The sequence below is a fragment of the Euphorbia lathyris genome, chromosome 8 (genome assembly GCF_963576675.1).
Source record: "Euphorbia lathyris chromosome 8, ddEupLath1.1, whole genome shotgun sequence".
NCBI lineage: Eukaryota > Viridiplantae > Streptophyta > Magnoliopsida > Malpighiales > Euphorbiaceae > Euphorbia > Euphorbia lathyris.
The window spans coordinates 10,591,937-10,602,181 of NC_088917.1; positions in this window are offsets into that span (position 1 = coordinate 10,591,937).

The following is a 10,245-nucleotide window of genomic DNA, read 5'->3' on the forward strand; positions in this document are numbered from 1 at the left end:
GATAAATATATACTTCCCAAAAAAATGAAAGGGACAAATTTGGAAATTATCCCAAAAATAATAATTGTGTTTTTGCTATTCTACATTGACTACAATCATCCCAACTATTATATATTTTAATTTAAACTAAATCTATTACTTAGAAATATATATTTATATAAAAATATACTAGTAAATATTAAAATACGTTCATATTAATATATTTTTTTAGACATATCTATTTAAGTTACTTTGGTAGTTTTACTACTTACTAGTTTTTGGACCGTGCGATGCACGGATTCATCTTAACATATTAATATTAACAAAAATATAATCTAATAATTACAATTAATGATATAAAAGTGCTACATAATTTAAATATTATTATTTTATTTTCACATTTACTTTAAATAATCTTTTTATAGATAAATATAATAATATAATTAAAATTAATATATTATATTATAAATTTTATCAGTAAAAAATGAGGAAGTGACATCTCAGCTCCATCGTGACTGTTTTATATTATATATAATATATAGATATGCAGATAATTAGAGAGATTTTAGGGATTAATTAAAATTCTGTAGAACTCTTAGATATAGTACGGATAAAATAATCTTTTTACAAATAAAAATAATAATATAATTAAAATCAACAAATAACTTTTCCCTTTCTTGTTTTCCTGTTGGCGCGGGTCGACTCACAAGAAATGCAGCTAGCTTGCCAACTAACTGTTTATGTTTGAGCTTGTTGGCTTGCTCTTGCTTCATTGTTATTTAGACATTACGTGAATTTACTTACTTGGTAGCCTACCGAGTATCCGGATGGATAGAGACTGATCTCTTTCTACATACATATAGCACCCCCAGATGTATACATACTTTTCTTCCTTTCTCCCAAAATTTCATTACTTGAATTTCAGCTCTTCTCTTTCTTATTTATTCTTACTACTATCACTTTCTAAACCAGGCCCGGCTTTTAAAACAATGTCGTTTCGGGGTCGTACGCCTGTCCCAGAAAGGGCCATCATCGTACTATTTCGGCGATTACAAAAAAAAGGAGTATATCTCCTCTCCCGTATTATATATTATATTATATTTTTTTATCAGTAAAAAAGGAGGAAGTGACACCTCAACTCCATCGTTACTGTTTTATATTATATATAGATTAGATTTAAACTGATGATTAAATTTCTACTATAGAATTTTAATAAGATTAAATTTAATGGTGCATCATTACTCACCAGGTGAAAACTATCGTATATGACTTTCCAACATTTTGAAATGAATTAAGAAAAAAAATTATTGTTTAATTTCGAGATTTGCAATAAAATTAGGAAAATAATATGAATTCAACACACAAAAGGATTACATTAATGCTTTATTAAACAAAATTTGAGTCTTTATCAAAAAAGAAAAACAAAATATGAGTCAAATATATAATAAGAACATATTTATTTTTAGAATCATATTTGAATGATGACATATCAAAAAAAAAATATTCTTCAAGCTTAACTTTAAAGTTTTTTTTTTTTTTTCAAATGGTTCATTTACATAGTATTGGAATATCTTAGACCAAGTAATAGATGATTCGAATCATGATATTTAAGCTTAATTTCAATATATATAGCAAGATGAACATATATTTTTAAGGCTTAATGTATATATCATTATCCCGTGAATTTATTCAAAAAGTTTGATTGACTCCATAAACTTTTAAAATGTTTTGATAGCCCCCTCAACTTACTTAAAATGTAGTCAATTAATCATTTAGTTGCAAAGATGTAAGGTCCATATAAAAAGTGTGTTGCAAGAACTTTAAAATGTTAGTACATAGTTCATAGAATCGATTAAAACATGTTAAAAGGAAAGTTCTTACTTGCTGAACCGTAAAACCTTTCTTCTTTGATATTAAAACTCCATACCTCGATCTTGGTCATGTTATTCTACAAGGTATGTTCAATACACTTTTCGCTTACAGCTTGCTTCTTTGCAAACGAGTGATTAATTGACTGCATTTTAAGCAAATTGATGAGGCTATTGAGACATTTTAAGCAAGTTGAGAAGGGTTATCAAAACACTTTAAAAGTTTAGGAGACCAATCAAATTTTTCGACAAATTTAATGGGTAGATGATGTATTAAGCTTATTCTTAAGGATAAAGTGCAAAAATACTCCTAACTTTTACACACACTAGTACAGAAATAGCCTATGGCCACGGTCGTTTACCACCATTAGCCACAGTTGTACGACCGTAGCCAAAGGGGGCATGGCAAATGTTTGGCGTCTTTAGCCACGGTTGTTCGACCGTGGCCAAATGGGCATTTAGAGTCAGTTTTTACAAATAACCAACTCTAATGCCTTGCGTTTTTGCCACGGTTGTTTATAACAACCGACTCTAATGTTTTGATCATTAGAGTCTGTTATTGTAACAAACATGGCTAAAGATAATAACATTAGAGTCGGTTGTTACGAACAACCGACCTTAATGTTATTGTTTTTAGTAATTTTACAGCAGCAGGTTCAAATTGAACCTGCTTTATTTTTTTCCTACTCTTTAATTAATAGTAAATGAGATTAGTTACATATGAGCAATTTTGTATTTAATGTCTAAAATGGTACAGTTTTATCCTAACATTGGCAGTCAAGAGCAATATTACCCCTAATGTTGGCAAGTTGGGTCAATTTCCGACATTATTATAAACACACAGATATTTTGTTCCTTATTCTACACCAATTGCGCGTAAGTTGATTCTAAAAAAAATCATATTTTTTGTGATTTAATAATAGAATTGGAGATTAATATTTTTAAATTCGATAAAATATTTGTATTTTTTTTATCCAACTCGTACAAAATACAATATGATTTTTTTTTTCACGTTTAATCATATGTTTGTGATATGTTACTAATGAGTGATAAAATGATGCACATGTGAAGTGTCGATGACAAGATTCATGACTGAGAAGACAATTTGATGAATAATTTCTCCAATTGATCTAACTTATCAACGTTAGAGGTAAAATTGCTCTTGATTACCAACGTTAAGGGTAAATTTGCACTAGTGTAGACGTTAAGGGTAAAGTTTCTCCCAGGTATAAATATTAAGAGTATTTTTACACTTTATCCCTTGTTCTTAACTATCATCAGTTTAAACTCCTGATTCACTATTGGTTCGTGGTGGCTTATTAGTCATCCTAACTTGAATTGGGTTCAAAATATCAACTTTGGGAGAAGTGATTAGAATCATGTGGTTCTCTATGTTAAATGGGGACATTTTATACATATTTTGTCATATGTAATATGGACTTATATATGTTATAGGAGGTTCTACTATTTTATTTATTAAGTGTGATTACAATACACGTGTCTAAATGTGAATTTGGAGTCCTACAAGTAAAAAATCGGTTGCTTAATATAAGAACTCCAACTTTGGACTAATATCACGAAAAAGAAATTACTATACCTTTGAACACGTCGTTATCCTTATATGGGACCAGGAATTTATTATCAGATCATATATTTTAAAAATTAGAATTTATAATTTAAAGTCTATTGTTTATTATTTTTTAGAATCTAAAGTTTATATTTTAGAAAATTCGTACGTCAGACCAATAATTTAATGTCGTATATTTTAGAGTAAACGTTTGTAATGCTAATATTTATCTTTTAAAGTCTAAAATTTATATTTAAGGTACAAGGTTTATTATTTAGGATATATAATTTGCATTTCAAGGTCTATAATTTTATATAAATAATTACTAATTAATTAATTAATTATGTAATATTAATATTTTATTAGTTAAGGTGGGTGCTGTAAAAAATACTAATTGCTAATATGACGGACATAGTTATTAAGGATTAATAAGAAATTAGTCAAAAATTAATTGGATTTAGATTTTAGATTTTCTTATTTATCAATAAATAAATTATTATGATTAAAATATATATTTCTATATAAAAATAATAATATGGAATAATGAATATTAAAATTATACAATGGAAAATTATCCTAAGGTTATCTAATAAATTTAGATCTAATGATAAATTATTAAATTTATTTGTGCATAAATAATATAATTTAACAAAAATTATAAAATAATATCTTTAAAGTCTTAAATAATACTATCATGAAAATAAGTATAAAACGTAATTAAACAAAAATATTTTATTCATTCACAAACAACCACATGATAATGTTCAAAATTAAACTAATACAATAGTTTTTGCTCTGATTACCGGCTAGACAACTAAACGTCCAAACAGTCAAAAGCCACCTTGAATCCTAATTTGAGGAATTATTGAATTAACTTTTCAATTTTCGACGTCTAAATGGTTTAGGTGATCGTTTTCTTGACATTTAGTTTTTTTTTATAAGTTATCAGATTTTTCAGATCGATGTTCGTAAGGCACCTTTTAGATGGATTCTCTTCCAATTAAAGTTTTCTGCGTACACTAGAACTTGAATATGACATTTCTAATTTACACGACTCGAGATCCTTAATCAATCAAGACAATTATAATTGGTCTTGAATATTCCCTCCGTTCTACAATTCATGTATTTCTAGAGAATTTTTTTGTTCTACAATACATGACATTTTGTATCAATCTATACACATTAATTTACTTTTACCAAATATACCTTTATTTAAATTAACTTTTTTTATCTTGGAAATAGATAAAGTTACTAGTGATAACAAAATCTTTTATTTAACATGACATTATATTATAAATTATTGGTCCAATGTGTAAACTCCATTCACCAAAATATTAGGCCATTTATAGTAGCAGAATGGGCCAATGAAACTTGTCCACGTGGGATAAAAGAAAAAATAAATGTCAAATAAAGTCAAACACACACACAGCTCCACGTCAAAGGGCAAAAGTGTAACAAAAAAGATAGCGTCGTTTAACGGCATAAAAGCTCCACCGCCCACCTCTCTCTGCGCCACCCTGTTTTCACACTTATATGCTCCCTCTTCCGCCTACTCAATTCTCCAAAGTCCACTCTACCCCTCGCTATTCCCCTTCTCCTTTTCTCTTTCCCTTTTCAATTTTCTCTCTCCAATTTAGCAAGGTAGAATGAAGAGTTAAATTACACTATTAACCCTTAACTTTATCATTACTTTCTTTTAATTCATTGATGCTCGCATGGTCAGTTACTGACCGTTTGTTTTACCTACTGTTTGCTATTGATGTTTGCTATTACGATTTGCTATTTACTGTTGCTATTTGTTGTTTGATGTTACAGTTTGCTGTTTGTTATTGAAAAAAACTGCTTTCCCAAAAAACAGATATTCTCTGCTTTTGTAAAAGGCTGTTTTTCGGGTATAAAAGGCAAACATGAGGTCACTAACCAAACACCTAATGTTGCTTCTCAGATGTAAAAGGCAAACATGAGATCACTAACCAAACACCTAAAACTCTCCCTTTTGAAATGAAAAGGCAAACTGGAGCATGAAAATGAGCAATTAAACATCCCTAAATAAATATGACCAGTAACCATTAGATTTAAACTTAACAAATTTATATCACGACTGTAGTGCGTCTCGTGCAGACTTCCCCAACATCCTTTTTGAAGACCGATGTTGTTTTGCTCTGAGTAGAAACGTCCGTCTGTAGCTCTGACCGATGTGGTTACATAACATAAAACACATGTTCGAGGTCCTGATCAATTCATGTTTTATTGGTTAAGCTCTTAATCTTTTAAATAAATACATTAAATTCTTGATCAGTTATTATTTTTTAATACATTAAGCCCCTGAGTTTTTAAATGGATGTACTAAGTTGTTGATCAATTATTTCTTAACATAATAATCCCATATTGGACCGGCCGGTTATGTGAGTAATTCAAAATCCATTTAGCATGTATATAACTGTCAACAAATCACTATCCATCTAAAGTAAAACAGTTAAGAAATTATTTGGATCGATAATATATAGGTCAATTGTCGTGTTAAAACAGTGACATGTCGTGTAACCACATCGGTATGTAGCTCTGACCTGTGTGGTTATTTAACATAAAACACATATTCGAGGCCCTGATCAATTCATGTTTTATTAGTTAAGCTCTTGATCTTTTAAATAAATACATTAAGTCCTTGATCAGTTATTATATTTTAATACATTAAGCCCCTGATTTTTTTAAATGGATATATACTAAGTTGTTGATCAATTATTTTCTTAACACAATTAACCCCCTATTGGACCGACCGGTTATGTGAATAATTCAAAATCCATTTAGCATGTGTATAATTGTCAACGTATCACTATACATCTAAAGTAAAACAGTTTAGAAATTAGGGGAAAGTTCAAATAAAACCCATGTGGTTTCACTAATTTTCAGATAAAGGACTGTGGTTTACTTTTTGTCAAAACGAGGACTGAGGTTTCGCACTTTTAATAATGCTATTAAAACTATCTTTAACGACCTGAAAATGAAAATTTTCAAGAATTAAAGTTGTTCAATGTCATATTTTCTATAGAACTACATTTTCGATTTTAGAAAATCATCTTTTTTGGAACTTTCTCTCTCTAAACATTAACTTTCTCTCTCTTTACCAAACATCATCTAAATAATCTCGAAATAAAAAAGTTGAAGAATTAAAGTTGCTTAGAATATTAGTAGTGCTTAAAATATGTCATTTTTGAAGTTGTTAAGGGTGATTTTAATAGTATCAATCGAAAAAGTCCTTATTTTGCTAAAGTTGAAAACCTCAGTCCTCGTTTTGATAAAAAGTAAGCCACTGTTCTTTATCTGAAAATTAGTGAAACCACAGGGGTTTTATTTGAACTTTACCCTAGAAATTATTTGGGTCGACAATATATATGTCAATTGTTGTGTTAAAATAGTGACATGTTGACAGTTTTGCATGCGTTAAATGAAGTTTGAATCATACATGTAACTGGATCATCCAAGAGGCACTTAATGTGTTAAAAAATAAATGATCAATAGCTTAATGTCTCAATTTAAAATATTAAGGTATTGATGTGTTAAAAAAAATAACTGATTAGAGACTTAATGTATCCATTTAAGAGATCAAGAGTCTAATAAAAATAATAATTGATCAGATGCTTAAATATACATATTTTTTCAAATTATTGCTTGGGTGAGTAAATTGGCTCGATTGGGTTAGTAGCATGTCAAAAAGATGGCGGGGCAAGACCCGTTGAAGTGAGAAATTTGATTAATACGAGAAGATGATATGACATATGAAACTCATTTAAGCTATAAGTAGATAGTTTATAGCTCGAAAGTGTTGTAGCTTGCAAAAAAAAAAATGAGGTGGCAAATTAAGCTAGAAATGGTCATAATTGAGAGTGTTATTCGAATTAGAGCATCTCTAACAGACTCTTAGTGAACTCTCTAAAAATAATATAAAAAATTGACTCTTAGTGATTTAAGAGTGGCTAAGATATATCATCTCCAATAATGCTCCTTATATTCACTCCTTATTTATTATTTTATTATTAAGATTATTATTTATTGTTACATTACCAATAGTGTGAGAAGAGAGACTCATCAATAATAAATTATTATTAAAAAATGAAGTTAGGAGGCACTAAGAGGTGGAGAGAGCTCTCTATTAATAGAGAGGATGGAGAGGCTCTTAGTGATTTGAGGAGCCACTAAGAGGCTGTTGGAGTTGATTTTTTATTCTCCCTCCTCAAATTTTAACTTAAGAGCCAGTTTAAAAGGCTGTTGGAGATACTCTTAGTGAACCAGAAACACATATACTGAGTTATATATTTTTTTATAGCGAACTACATAAGTTGAGTTCAACTTCTCCGTAGCACAAATAATGTATTCTGAATTAGTGAGTCATGATACAAATTAGGTCCAATTATCATTTTACATAAGTCATCTAAGTGTAATAGGTCCATAAGTAATCAAATAATGATTAGTGTAATAAGTGAACCATATGACTAACTTTATATTGAGATGTATAATAATGTTAATTTGATAATGGTGATATATTATTACTTGGTTCTTTAAATTATTATACATATAATATGTTTATTGAGTAGACAGTTCATTGTTAAACCCAAAATATACCTAAAATATCATCAATATTTACATCAGTTTTGCTATGAATTTGTACTGTTTATATCTATTTAGAGTACTTTTACGTCCGAATATGTTTTTTTCATGCAAGGTACCTAAATATTTGGTAAAATCCAAATAGGAACGAAAAGAGGTAAAAAACGAAGGAAAAGTCCTAAGTTACGAGCAAAATACGAGAAAATTCAAACGCACCGAAACGAAGACGGGAAATGAAGTCGACGCCGGAAAAAATCACCCGTGTCGCGACCGAGATTCCCTAATCTCGATCGCGACACGCGTCTTCCAGACGTCCTCTCTTGCGTTCCGAAGGCTGAAATTTTACTTCCCTCATCTCGGTAGAGATTCTTAGATCTCGGTAACATCAGAAAATCTGGCAGCACATCCTTCACATGTTGTAATTCAAAGAAACGCGTCCATTCGAGTGGATAAAAACGTCTCTTCGCAGCGGACACGATCCCTAAACACGACTCTTCAACATCTATAAATAAAGAGTTGAATTCAGAGTTATAGAGAGTTAGATTTTTAAGATTAGTACAAAATTTATGCAGAAATTCTGAGTCAGAAACGATTCAGAGTTAGAAGTTCGATTTTGTAAAAGCAATATGATGTACACACATTGTTTATTAATTAATTACAAACACAGTAGCAATTAGATTTAGATTAAGATTTGTTCGAAGACTAGTTTACATTTTGGTAGTAAAAATACCATCTCTATTCCGAAGATTCAGCGAGAAGATTAAGTAGCGGATTCGACCCCGGAACCTGACAAACTCTAACGAGGTTTGAGGAAAGGATTGACGACCCGGAACTCCAATGTCGTTTTGAATGCTTCCATGCTTTTTATTCTCTGTAAACTTGTATCAATTCACACTTCATCTAATAAAGTTCATGCAATTCAATATATTTTTATGTAGCACTTTGGTAAATGATCTGAAGTGAGTTCTGGTGTTTTCATTAAAACGTAGTTAAATTCAATATCTTTACAAGGAAACTTTGTTGAACACTTGGACAAATTCATTCTTACGGACGATATGATCGTTAAGTCGGCTTATCGGAAATAAGTATTAATTTGATTAAGGTAGCGATCTTGCCCGACCGTAGGAAGATCGTCTGCGGTTCAAAACCTTTTAATTGAAGGAGTTTACGTTTATTACACATTTATAGTTGTTACAAAGTTTAAAGTTGTTTTTTTTTGCTTAATGCAAACAAGTACAATTATTCTCTTACTTTAAACACTAGACGTTCCTGTTTTGTAATTCATATTCAAAACAGAATTGATTTCTAACCTTCTACATATTTTCCAATCTGATTCTTATTAATTAAATCTCAAAACCAAATTCAATTTACGATTATCTATTAAATAAACCTTAAGTCGTATTTAAACTATATTAAAATAAGTTTTTATGAAAAAAACGTTTCCTGTGGGATCGATATCTTTTTATTACTACAAGCGAAACCGTGCACTTGCGGAAATCGCTCAACATTCATCCACTGTCAACAATGTTTTAGAGGATATATGAAGTACTTTTAAAAAAAAAAAGTCATACTAACACTGATAGTCCATTCACGCCTATGCATTTTAGATATTGGTTGGATGAAAAAGAACGTAAACTTACTTAGATGGATATTTGAAATGGTCCTAGTTGAGAGTGCTATATGAATTAGTGAACCAGAAGCGCATACATTGAGTTATATCCGCAACGGACTAAGTGAGCTGAGTTCAACTCATTCGTAGCACAAATGATCGTGTTCGAAATTAGTGAGGCAGTCTATAGATTAGGCCCAATGACCATTTTACACCTGTCATCTAAGTGTAATAGGACCCATATGCAATCAAATAATGATCAGTATAATAAGTGAACTAACTGACTTTCTCTGTATTGAGAATGTATAATAATTATAATTTGATAATGATTATATATTATTACTTCTTTTTTTTTTAATTATTGTTGTATATATATATGTATAATATGTTTATTGAGTAAAGTTATTCCTTATCAATAAATTTTTAAAGGATAGGTGAAGTTTTATTTTTACTTTTTTATTTATGATCGTACCAATAGTGATAGTCCATTATTGCTTATGCATTTTGGAGCAGCTTGAACTTGTACTGTGAATTTCTTTGTGAAATAATAACTTAAACATGTAATTTAAATGGTAAACTTTCATTTATTTATAATATGGGAAGGGTGATATATATAT